The sequence below is a fragment of the Coregonus clupeaformis genome, chromosome 24 (genome assembly GCF_020615455.1).
Source record: "Coregonus clupeaformis isolate EN_2021a chromosome 24, ASM2061545v1, whole genome shotgun sequence".
Classification (NCBI taxonomy): Eukaryota; Metazoa; Chordata; class Actinopteri; order Salmoniformes; family Salmonidae; genus Coregonus; species Coregonus clupeaformis.
The window spans coordinates 52,352,644-52,364,609 of record NC_059215.1 but is presented as its reverse complement, the minus strand read 5'-3'; positions in this window follow the sequence as shown (position 1 = coordinate 52,364,609).

The window sequence follows — 11,966 nt, the reverse complement described above, 5'->3', positions numbered from 1 at the left end:
CTTCTTCACAACAATTGAACCTCTCTCCTTGAAGTTCTTGATGATCCGATAAATGGTTGATTTAGGTGCAATCTTACTAGCAGCAATATCCTTGCCTGTGAAGCCCTTTTTGTGCAAAGTAATGATGACGGCACGTGTTTCCTTGCAGGTAACCATGGTTAACAGAGGAAGAACAATGATCTCAAGCACCACCCCCCTTTTAAAGTTTCCAGTCTGTTATTCTGATGAAATAAATAAAAGATGAAATAAATCATTCTCTCTACTATTATTCTGACATTTCACATTCTTAAAATAAAGTGGTGATCCTAACTGACCTAAGACAGGGAATTTTTACTAGGATTAAATGTCAGGAATTGTGAAAAACTGAGTTTAAATGTATTTGGCTAAGGAGTATGTAAACTTCCGACTTCAACTGTATATATTTATATATTATGTGTTAGATGGATATATAAAATTATGGTTTAGATAGATATATATTATTATAATGTTTAGTTATATGATATGTGTAAGTCGCTCTGGATAAGAGCGTCTGCTAATTGACTAAAATGTAAATGTATTCTAACTCAATCAGCATGACAGAGTGATCTCCAGCCTTGTCCTGGTCAACACTCTCACCTGTGTTTACAAGAGAATCACTGACATGATGGCAGCTGGTCCTTTTGTGGCAGGGCTGAAATGCAGTGGAAATGTTTTTTGGGGGATTAAGTTCATTTTCATGGCAAAGAGGGACTTTGCAATTAATTGCAATTCATCTGATCACTCTTCATGACATTCTGGACTATATGCAAATCGCCATAATCAAAACTGAGGCAGCAGACTTTGTGAAAATTAGTATTTGTGTAATTCTCAAAACTTTTGACCACGACTGTATACTGTAGTCTGAGGGAGGGAGGGGTGCTGTCCTTAGGAGTATACTGTAGTCTGAGGAGGGGGTCCTGAGGAGTATACTGTAGTCTGAGGGAGGGAGGGGGTCCTGAGGAGTATACTGTAGTCTGAGGGAGGGAGGGGGTCCTGAGGAGTATACTGTAGTCTGAGGGAGGGAGGGGGTCCTGAGGAGTATACTGTAGTCTGAGGGAGGTGGGGGGTCCTGAGGAGTATACTGTAGTCTGAGGGAGGTGGGGGGGTCCTGAGGAGTATACTGTAGTCTGAGGAGGGGGGTCCTGAGGAGTATACTGTAGTCTGAGGGAGGGAGGGGGTCCTGAGGAGTATACTGTAGTCTGAGGGAGGGAGGGGGTCCTGAGGAGTATACTGTAGTCTGAGGGAGGGGGGGGGGTCCTGAGGAGTATACTGTAGTCTGAGGGAGGGAGGGGGTCCTGAGGAGTATACTGTAGTCTGAGGGAGGGAGGGGGGTCCTGAGGAGTATACTGTAGTCTGAGGAGGGGGGTCCTGAGGAGTATACTGTAGTCTGAGGGAGGTGGGGGGTCCTGAGGAGTATACTGTAGTCTGAGGGAGGGAGGGGGTCCTGAGGAGTATACTGTAGTCTGAGGGAGGGAGGGGGTCCTGAGGAGTATACTGTAGTCTGAGGAGGGGGGTCCTGAGGAGTATACTGTAGTCTGAGGGAGGGAGGGGGGTCCTGAGGAGTATACTGTAGTCTGAGGGAGGGAGGGGGTCCTGAGGAGTATACTGTAGTCTGAGGAGGGGGGGTCCTGAGGAGTATACTGTAGTCTGAGGGAGGGAGGGGGGTCCTGAGGAGTATACTGTAGTCTGAGGGAGGGAGGGGGTCCTGAGGAGTATACTGTAGTCTGAGGAGGGGGTCCTGAGGAGTATACTGTAGTCTGAGGGAGGTGGGGGGTCCTGAGGAGTATACTGTAGTCTGAGGGAGGGAGGGGGTCCTGAGGAGTATACTGTAGTCTGAGGGAGGTGGGGGGGGGGTCCTGAGGAGTATACTGTAGTCTGAGGAGGGGGTCCTGAGGAGTATACTGTAGTCTGAGGGAGGGGGGGGGTCCTGAGGAGTATACTGTAGTCTGAGGGAGGTGGGGGTCCTGAGGAGTATACTGTAGTCTGAGGGAGGTGGGGGTCCTGAGGAGTATACTGTAGTCTGAGGAGGGGGTCCTGAGGAGTATACTGTAGTCTGAGGAGGGGGTCCTGAGGAGTATACTGTAGTCTGAGGAGGGGGTCCTGAGGAGTATACTGTAGTCTGAGGGAGGTGGGGGGTCCTGAGGAGTATACTGTAGTCTGAGGGAGGTGGGGGTCCTGAGGAGTATACTGTAGTCTGAGGAGGGGGGTCCTGAGGAGTATACTGTAGTCTGAGGAGGGGGTCCTGAGGAGTATACTGTAGTCTGAGGGAGGGGGGTCCTGAGGAGTATACTGTAGTCTGAGGGAGGTGGGGGGTCCTGAGGAGTATACTGTAGTCTGAGAAGGGGGTCCTGAGGAGTATACTGTAGTCTGAGGAGGGGGTCCTGAGGAGTATACTGTAGTCTGAGGAGGGGGTCCTGAGGAGTATACTGTAGTCTGAGGGAGGGAGGGGGTCCTGAGGGGTATACTGTAGTCTGAGGGAGGGAGGGGGTCCTGAGGAGTATACTGTAGTCTGAGGGAGGTGGGGGGTCCTGAGGAGTATACTGTAGTCTGAGGGAGGTGGGGGTCCTGAGGAGTATACTGTAGTCTGAGGGAGACGGGGGTACCAGAGGAGTATACTGTAGTCTGAGGAGGGGGGTCCTGAGGAGTATACTGTAGTCTGAGGGAGGGAGGGGGTCCTGAGGAGTATACTGTAGTCTGAGGGAGGAGGGGGTCCTGAGGGGTATACTGTAGTCTGAGGGAGGGAGGGGGGTCCTGAGGAGTATACTGTAGTCTGAGGAGGGGGGTCCTGAGGAGTATACTGTAGTCTGAGGGAGGGAGGGGGGTCCTGAGGAGTATACTGTAGTCTGAGGGAGGGAGGGGGGTCCTGAGGGGTATACTGTAGTCTGAGGGAGGGAGGGGGTCCTGAGGAATATACTGTAGTCTGAGGGAGGTGGGGGGTCCTGAGGAGTATACTGTAGTCTGAGGGAGGGAGGGGGTCCTGAGGAGTATACTGTAGTCTGAGGAGGGGGGGTCCTGAGGAGTATACTGTAGTCTGAGGGAGGTGGGGGTCCTGAGGAGTATACTGTAGTCTGAGGGAGGGAGGGGGTCCTGAGGAGTATACTGTAGTCTGAGGGAGGGAGGGGGTCCTGAGGAGTATACTGTAGTCTGAGGAGGGGGTCCTGAGGAGTATACTGTAGTCTGAGGGAGGTGGGGGGGTCCTGAGGAGTATACTGTAGTCTGAGGGAGGGAGGGGGGTCCTGAGGAGTATACTGTAGTCTGAGGGAGGTGGGGGGTCCTGAGGAGTATACTGTAGTCTGAGGAGGGGGTCCTGAGGAGTATACTGTAGTCTGAGGGAGGTGGGGGGTCCTGAGCGAGTATACTGTAGTCTGAGGGAGGTGGGGGGGTCCTGAGGAGTATACTGTAGTCTGAGGAGGGGGTCCTGAGGAGTATACTGTAGTCTGAGGAGGGGGGTCCTGAGGAGTATACTGTAGTCTGAGGAGGGGGGTCCTGAGGAGTATACTGTAGTCTGGGGGAGGTGGGGGGGTCCTGAGGAGTATACTGTAGTCTGAGGGAGGTGGGGGGTCCTGAGGAGTATACTGTAGTCTGAGGAGGGGGTCCTGAGGAGTATACTGTAGTCTGAGGAGGGGGGCCTGAGGAGTATACTGTAGTCTGAGGGAGGGGGGTCCTGAGGAGTATACTGTAGTCTGAGGAGGGGGGTCCTGAGGAGTATACTGTAGTCTGAGGGAGGGAGGGGGTCCTGAGGAGTATACTGTAGTCTGAGGGAGGGAGGGGGGTCCTGAGGAGTATACTGTAGTCTGAGAAGGGGGTCCTGAGGAGTATACTGTAGTCTGAGGAGGGGGTCCTGAGGAGTATACTGTAGTCTGAGGAGGGGGGTCCTGAGGAGTATACTGTAGTCTGAGGGAGGGAGGGGGTCCTGAGGGGTATACTGTAGTCTGAGGGAGGGAGGGGGTCCTGAGGAGTATACTGTAGTCTGAGGGAGGTGGGGGGTCCTGAGGAGTATACTGTAGTCTGAGGGAGGTGGGGGGTCCTGAGGAGTATACTGTAGTCTGAGGGAGACGGGGTACCAGAGGAGTATACTGTAGTCTGAGGAGGGGGTCCTGAGGAGTATACTGTAGTCTGAGGGAGGGAGGGGGTCCTGAGGGGTATACTGTAGTCTGAGGGAGGGAGGGGGTCCTGAGGAGTATACTGTAGTCTGAGGGAGGTGGGGGGTCCTGAGGAGTATACTGTAGTCTGAGGGAGGTGGGGGGTCCTGAGGAGTATACTGTAGTCTGAGGGAGACGGGGTACCAGAGGAGTATATTGTAGTCTGAGGCCGGAACAGCTGCATGTGCTCTGAGTCACTGTTAAACTCTTGACATTTTCCCAGCATCTTTTCCTGCTTGTCTCCCATATGGTCTATTCCTGGACACAGAGGCAGGCAGGCCCCTCCGCCCCCAGGGGAAATCTAGATGTCCTGTCCAGGGAAGGAGAGACGAAGCCCCGGGCTGTGTTCAGTCAAGGTTAAGGGTGGTCAGTAATGGCCTCAGATCTGAATTCAAGGTTCAATTGAAGGAATTTTACAAGGTAGTAAGCTCATCACAGCTGTGAGCAGTCACAGTTTAACTTTCTTCCCACTAAATCGACTTGAATGATAATTTTTTTATGTGACACTATCCAATCTCCCACCTCTGTAACAGCCAATGATTTGGGATTCACATACACACACACACACACACACACAAAAATAAGTTGAACTCTTGATAGGGATGTTTTGTCTTTGAAGTCATGAAGATGGCTCCTATTTAGCACATTTCCATCACAGTGCCTGTTCTGTTCCTATTTCCTCTTGTGTTTTCCATGACCTCAACCTTTTGCCACTACTATGTTTTATTTCCGGCCTTTGTATCTGGGGGCAAAGAATAACATTTTTTCCCCCCAAGTAACCAACACGACAATCCTACATTTGAGTATTGATACGCTACAATGCCAAAAGTATGTGGACACCTGCACGTCGAACATCTCATTCCAAAATCATGGGTATTAATATGGAGTTGGTCCCCCCTTTGCTTCTATAATTGCCTCCACTCTTCTGGGAAGGCTTTCCACTAGATGTTGGAACATTGCTGTGGGGACTTGCTTCCATTCAGCCATGAACATTAGTTGTGTCGGGCACTGATGTTGAGCGATTATGCCTAGCTTGCAGTCGGCGTTCCAATTCATCCCAAAGGTGTAAAATGGGGTTGAGTTGAGTGCTCTGTGCAGGCCAGTCAAAGTCTTCAACACTGATCTCGACAGACCATTTCTGTATGGACCTCGCTTTGTGCACGGGGACATTGTCATGCTGAAACAGGAAAGGGCCTTCACCAAACTGTTGCCACAAAGTTAGAAGCACAGAATGTCATTGTATGCTGTAGCATTAAGATTTCCCTTCACTTGAACTAAGGGACCTAGCCCGAACCATGAAAAACAGCCCCAGACCATTATTCCTCCTCCACCAAAATGTACAGTTGGCACTATGCATTGGGGCAGGTAGCGTTCCAGATTTGTCCGTCGGACTGACAGATTGTGAAGCGTGATTCATCACTCCAGAGAACGTGTTTCCACTGCTCCAGAGTCCAATGGCGGTGAGCTTTACACCACTCCAGCCGATGCTTGGCATTGCGCATGGTGATCTTAGGCTTGTGTGCGGCTGCTCGGCCATGAAAACCCATTTCATGAAGCTCTTGACGAATAGTTATTGTGCTGATGTTACTTCCAGAGGCAGTTTGGAACTCGGTAGTGAGTGTTGCAACCGAGGACAGACGATTATTACGCGCTTCAACACTCGGCAGTCCCGGTCTGTGAGCTTGTGTGGCCTACCACTTCGCGGCTGAGCCGTTGTTGCTCCTAAACTTTTCCACTTCACAATAACAGCACTTACGGTTGACCAGGGCAGCTCTAGCAAGGCAGAAATTTGACAAACTTACTTATTGGAAAGGTGACGGTGCCACATTGCCACGTTGAAAGTCACTGAGCTCTTCAGTACGGGCCATTCTACTGCCAATTTTTGTCTATGGAGATTGCATGGCCAATTTTATAAACCTGTCAGCAACGGGTGTGGCTGAAATAGACAAATCCACTAATTTGAAGAGGTGTCCAGATGTATTTGTTCGTTTACTTCCTGGATAACTGACTCTTAGACATTAAAGGGATAGTTCACCCAAATTACAAATTTAAATATTGATTTCCTTACCTTGTAAGCAGTTTATGGACAAGGTATCACAGCAATCCATGCTTTGGTTGTGCTTACATGGCCACTCTTTCAAATGCATTTGTGGCACAAATCCAATGCAAGTCAAGGGTACCTATATTCTCATTTCCACGCTTAATGTCCAAATCATCTATAAGGAACTTCTTTGAGTTACACAATCCATTTGTAGGACTGTAGGTTAGGATGATTTGGACATGACATGCATAAACTATTCCTTTAAATATAACCAGCTTTCGCTTTGCCTTTTACTAGGAGCAACCTTCCTGAAGGGAAGATGTTGGTAAGGTCGAAATATTGTAAAATACAGCACATATTGTTTCTGGTTAGCTTGTTACTTTTGTCTTGTGGTCTGTGATATGGCCCATGTTTTTGTTCTTCCTGTTTATGGATCATGCCCACACTTGGTGCAAATCTGTGCTTGGTCAATATAAAAAAAATATAAAAAAATAAAAAGAGGTTTACCCATAGAGATAGATAGAGGACTATAGTGCCCAAAAGCCATTTTAGCATGGACTTTTACCATTTTTAAGTAGTCAGCTGGACGGGACTTCCTATGGGTTAAGGAAGGATCACATTCTATACAGGTCACAAGGAGGGATCAGCCAATGAATTATACTTGTGAAAAAACGTTTCATAACTGCAGGTTGCAGTAAATCGCCAACCTTGGCTTTATACCAGTTCAAACATCACACTCTAGGTGGCAATGTGCACACTTTCAGTTTGTTTACCAACTCATAGAAGTAGTAGAAGAAAAAGATTGTCTACATCAAAATGGAGATGGCCTTAATGGCGCTGCCCATGTGCTCGCAGACGCCATAATGGGGCAGATACAATGATGCGATGTCTATCTAAGTCTATGGGTTTACCATCTACAGAAACAATGTTCTATTTGAATTAATGCTTAAATGTACTCTACCAGTCAAAAGTTTGGACACACCTACTCATTCAAGGGTTTTTCTTTATTTTTACTATTTTTTACATTGTAGAATAATAGTGAAGATTTCAAAACTATGAAATAACACATATGGAATCATGTAGTAACCAGAAAAGTGTTAAACAAATCAAAATATATTTTATGTTTGAGATTCTTCAAATAGCCACCCTTTGCCTTGATGACAGCTTTGCACACTCTTGGCATTCTCTCAACCAGCTTCATGAGGTAGTTACCTAGAATGCCTTCTTAATTTGTGGAATTTCTTTCCTTCTTAATGCGTTTGAGCCAATCAGTTGTGTTGTGAGGGGGGATATACAGAAGCAAAGAGAAACGACAGTCCATCATTACTTTAAGACATGAAGGTCAGTCAATCTGGAAAATTTCAAGAACTTTGAAAGATTATTAAAATGTAGTCGCAAAACCCATCAAGCGCTATGATGAAACTGGCTCTCATAATAATAATAATATGCCATTTAGCAGACGCTTTTATCCAAAGCGACTTACAGTCATGCGTGCATACATTTTTTGTGTATGGGTGGTCCCGGGGATCGAACCCACTACCTTGGCGTTACAAGCGCCGTGCTCTACCAGCTGAGCTACAGAGGTCCACATAAGGATCGCCACAGGAATGAAAGACCCAGAGTTACCTCTGCTGCAGAGGATAAGTTCATTAGAGTTACGAGTCTCAGAAATTGCAGCCCAAATAAATGCTTCACAGAGTTCAAGTCACAGACACATCTCAACATCAACTGTTCAGAGGGGACTGTGTGAATCAGGCCTTCGTGGTTGAATTGCTGCAAAGAAACCACTACTAAAGGATACCAATAAGAAGAAGAGACCTGCTTGGGCCAAGAAACACGAGCAATGGACATTAGACTGGTGGAAATGTGTCCTTTGGTCTGGAGTCCAAATTGGAGATTGTTGGTTCCAACCGCCGTGTCTTTGTGAGACGCGGTGTGGGTGAACGGATGATCTCTGCATGTAAGGCATGGAGGAGGAGGTGTTATGGTGTGGGGGTGCTTTGCTGGTGACACTGTCTGTGATTTATTTAGAATTCAAGGCACACTTAACCAGCATGACTACCACAGCATTCTGCAGCGATACACCATCCCATATGGTTTGGGCTTAGTGGGACTCTCATTTGTTTTTCAACAGGACACACCTCCAGGCTGTGTAAGGGCTATTTTACCAAGAAGGAGAGTGATGATATGCTGCATCAGGTGACCTGGCCTCCACAATCCCCCGACCTCAACCCAATTGACATGGTTTGGGATGAATCAGACGGCAGAGTGAAGGAAAAGCAGCCAACAAGTGCTCAGCATATGTGGGAACTCCTTCAAGACTGTTGGAAAAGCATTCCAGATGAAGCTGGTTGAGAGAATGCCAAGAGTGTGCGAAGCTGTCATAAAGGCAAAGGGTGGCTATTTGAAGAATCTCAAATATAAAATATATTTTGATTTGTTTATCACTTTTTTGGTTACAACATGATTCCATATGTGTTATTTCATAGGTTTGATGCCTTCACTATTATTCTACAATGTAGAAAATAGTAAAACAAATAAAGAAAAACCCTTGAATGAGTAGGTGTGTCCAAACTTTTGACTGGTACTGTATGTTTGGAAATAACAACCAACAAGTGGTAGACTATAGGAGGGGCCCCTTAACAAAATAATCACTTTTCTAGCTTTTTATTTATTTACATCACTCAAGCAATGCATAAAGACAAACAATGCAAAATACAGTTAATATATTAATATATCATGTACATTGTAGTGAAAATAAATATTTATCCCAGAGTTCTGTGACCTCTGACATCATCACAGTAAATGTATGGTGTATTTCTCTCCTTTGTTTGCTCACCAATCCCCCCAGACTTTTATCTCGCTCTCTCTCTCTCTCTCTCTCGCTCTCTCTCTCGCTCTCTCTCTCTCTCGCTCTCTCTCTCGCTCTCTCTCTCTCTGTCTCTCTCTCGCTCTCTCTCTCTCTCTCTCTCTTTCTCTCTCTCTCTCTCTCTCAATTTCAATTCAATTTCAATTTAAGGGCTTTATTGGCATGGGAAACGTGTGTTAACATTGCCAAAGCAAGTGAAGTAGATAGTAAACAAAAGTGAAATAAACAATACATATTAACAGTAAACATTACCCTCAGAAGTTTCAAAATAAGAAAGACATTTCAAATGTCATATTATGTATATATACAGTGCTGTAACAATGTGCAAATAGTTAAAGTACAAATGGGAAAATAAATAAACATAAATATGGGTTGTATTTACAATGGTGTTTGTTCTTCACTGGTTGCCCTTTTCTTGTGGCAACAGGTCACAAATCTTGCAGCTGTGATGGCACACTGTGGTTTTTCACCCAGTAGATAAGGGAGTTTATCAAAATTGGGTTGTTTTCGAATTCTTTGTGGATCGCTGTAATCTGAGGGAAATATGTGTCTCTAATATGGTCATACATTTGGCAGGAGGTTAGGAAGTGCAGCTCAGTTTCCACCTCATTTTGTGGGCAGTGTGCACATAGCCTGTCTTCCCTTGAGAGCCAGGTCTGCCCACGGCGGCCTTTCTCGATAGCAAGGCTATGCTCACTGAGTCTGTACATAGTCAAAGCTTTCCTTAAATATGGGTCAGTCACAGTGGTCAGGTATTCTGCCACTGTGTACTCTCTGTTTAGGGCCAAATAGCATTCTAGTTTGCTCTGTTTTTTTGTTTGTTCTTTCCAATGTGTCAAGTAATTCTCTTTTTGTTTTCTCATGATTTGGTTGGGTCTAATTGTGTTGTTGTTGTTGTTGTTGTTGTCCTGGGGCTGTGTGGGGTCTGTTTGTGTTTGTGAACAGAGCCCCATGACAAGCTTACTTAGGGGACTCTTCTCCAAGTTCATCTCTCTGTAGGTGATGGCTTTGTTATGGAAGGTTTGGGAATCGCTTCCTTTTAAGTGGTTATAGAATTTCACTGCTCTTTTCTGGATTTTGATAATTAGCGGGTATTGGCCTAATTCTGCTCTGCATGCATTATTTGGTGTTTTACGTTGTACACAGAGGATGTTTTTGCAGAATTCTGCATGCAGAGTCTCAATTTTGTGTTTGTCCCATTTTGTGAATTCTTGGTTGGTGAGCGGACCCCAGACCTCAGAACCATAAAGGGCAATGGGTTCTATAACTGATTCAAGTATTTTTAGCCAGATCCTAATTGGGATGTCAAATTTTATGTTCCTTTTGATGGCATAGAAGGCCCTTCTTGCCTTGTCTCTCAGATCGTTCACAGCTTTGTGGAAGTTACCTGTGGCGCTGATGTTTAGGCCGAGGTATGTATAGTTTTTTGTGTGCTCTAGGGCAACGGTGTCTAGATGGAATTTGTATTTGTGGTCCTGGCAACTGGACCTTTTTTGGAACACCATTATTTTTGTCTTACTGAGATTTACTGTCAGGGCCCAGGTCTGACAGAATCTGTGCAGAAGATCTAGGTGCTGCTGTAGGCCCTCCTTGGTTGGTGACAGAAGCACCAGATCATCAGCAAACAGAAGACTCTCTCTCTCTCTCTCTCTCTCTCTCTCTCTCTCTCTCTCTCTCTCTCTCTCTCTCTCTCTCTCTCTCTCTCTCTCTCTCTCTCTCTCTCTCTCTGTCTCTCTCTCTCTCTCTCTCTCTCTCTCTCTCTCTCTCTCTCTCAGCCTTATATTTGGTCTGTCTGTCTGTCCTCTTCCTATCTGTCATGCTCTCAATAGTCCTCCTAATTATTCTCCTAAGTGTTATTCTACTAAAAAGTATTTTTCAATTTATAGGAACCCATCACTTACTGCCTTAGTCTCAAACAGTTGCTGCTAAGCCGGCATAGGAGGCAGATATTAGGTTCTCTGAGACTTCGCTCTTTTGCTCTCTGCCAAAAGGGGCTCCATTCTAGAGATGGTGAGTGTTTTTTTCCAGTATGGCTATATGGGGTAATTCCACTAATTAGGTGCCTTTTGAGACGTGTAAACATGTAAAAAATATATATTAATAATTACTATAGTAAGTGTCTATTAAGTGCCAAATAAAGTAACAGGGTTGACCGTAACAGGGTTGACGTTTTCTTCTTAAATCAGCCATGAATCCCCTTGTGACAGGGGGAATGGAAGCTTGATGTATGCAACAGGGAGTGGCAATTGAATGCAAGCTTCACCCCAAAAAAATGAAATTGCTAAAATATTTCTAGCCTGTCTATCTATGGGTAACAGGGTTGACGTGTTATGCTCGACCCGCTCAGTTTTCCACCACAAAAGGGCCAAATAGAGTACAACCAGCTCACCTGCTTTTCCACTATGATTTGACTATAAGATGTTCAATGTTTCTTTAGAAAAAAATATTTTAAAAGGAATAGTTTTATATTAAAACGATAGTTCAGTTCACGTAACAGGATTGACCTTAAAATGAGGGACGGACGTAAATGAATCACTAATCACATGAAATAAATAATCTTCCCGAAATGACTTTGTTGTGGTGATGGGATGGACATAGTCAGGCGCAGGAGTGTGAAGAAGGAATATGCTTTAATGAACCCAATAAAGTAGTCCGCAACAATGCGTAAACACGATCCCAGTGCGACTTAAATGCGTACTGGGAACCAAACATACACGGGTAAATATTCCCGGCGATAAAATAACAAAATGCTCAACCGCACTAACGATACCTCCACAAAGTAGCAATCACACACAAAGACATGGGAGGCAGAGGGAACACTTATAGAGGTACTGATGAGGGGGATATGAACCAGGTGTGTGGAAAACAAGACAAAACAAATGGAATGATGAGATGA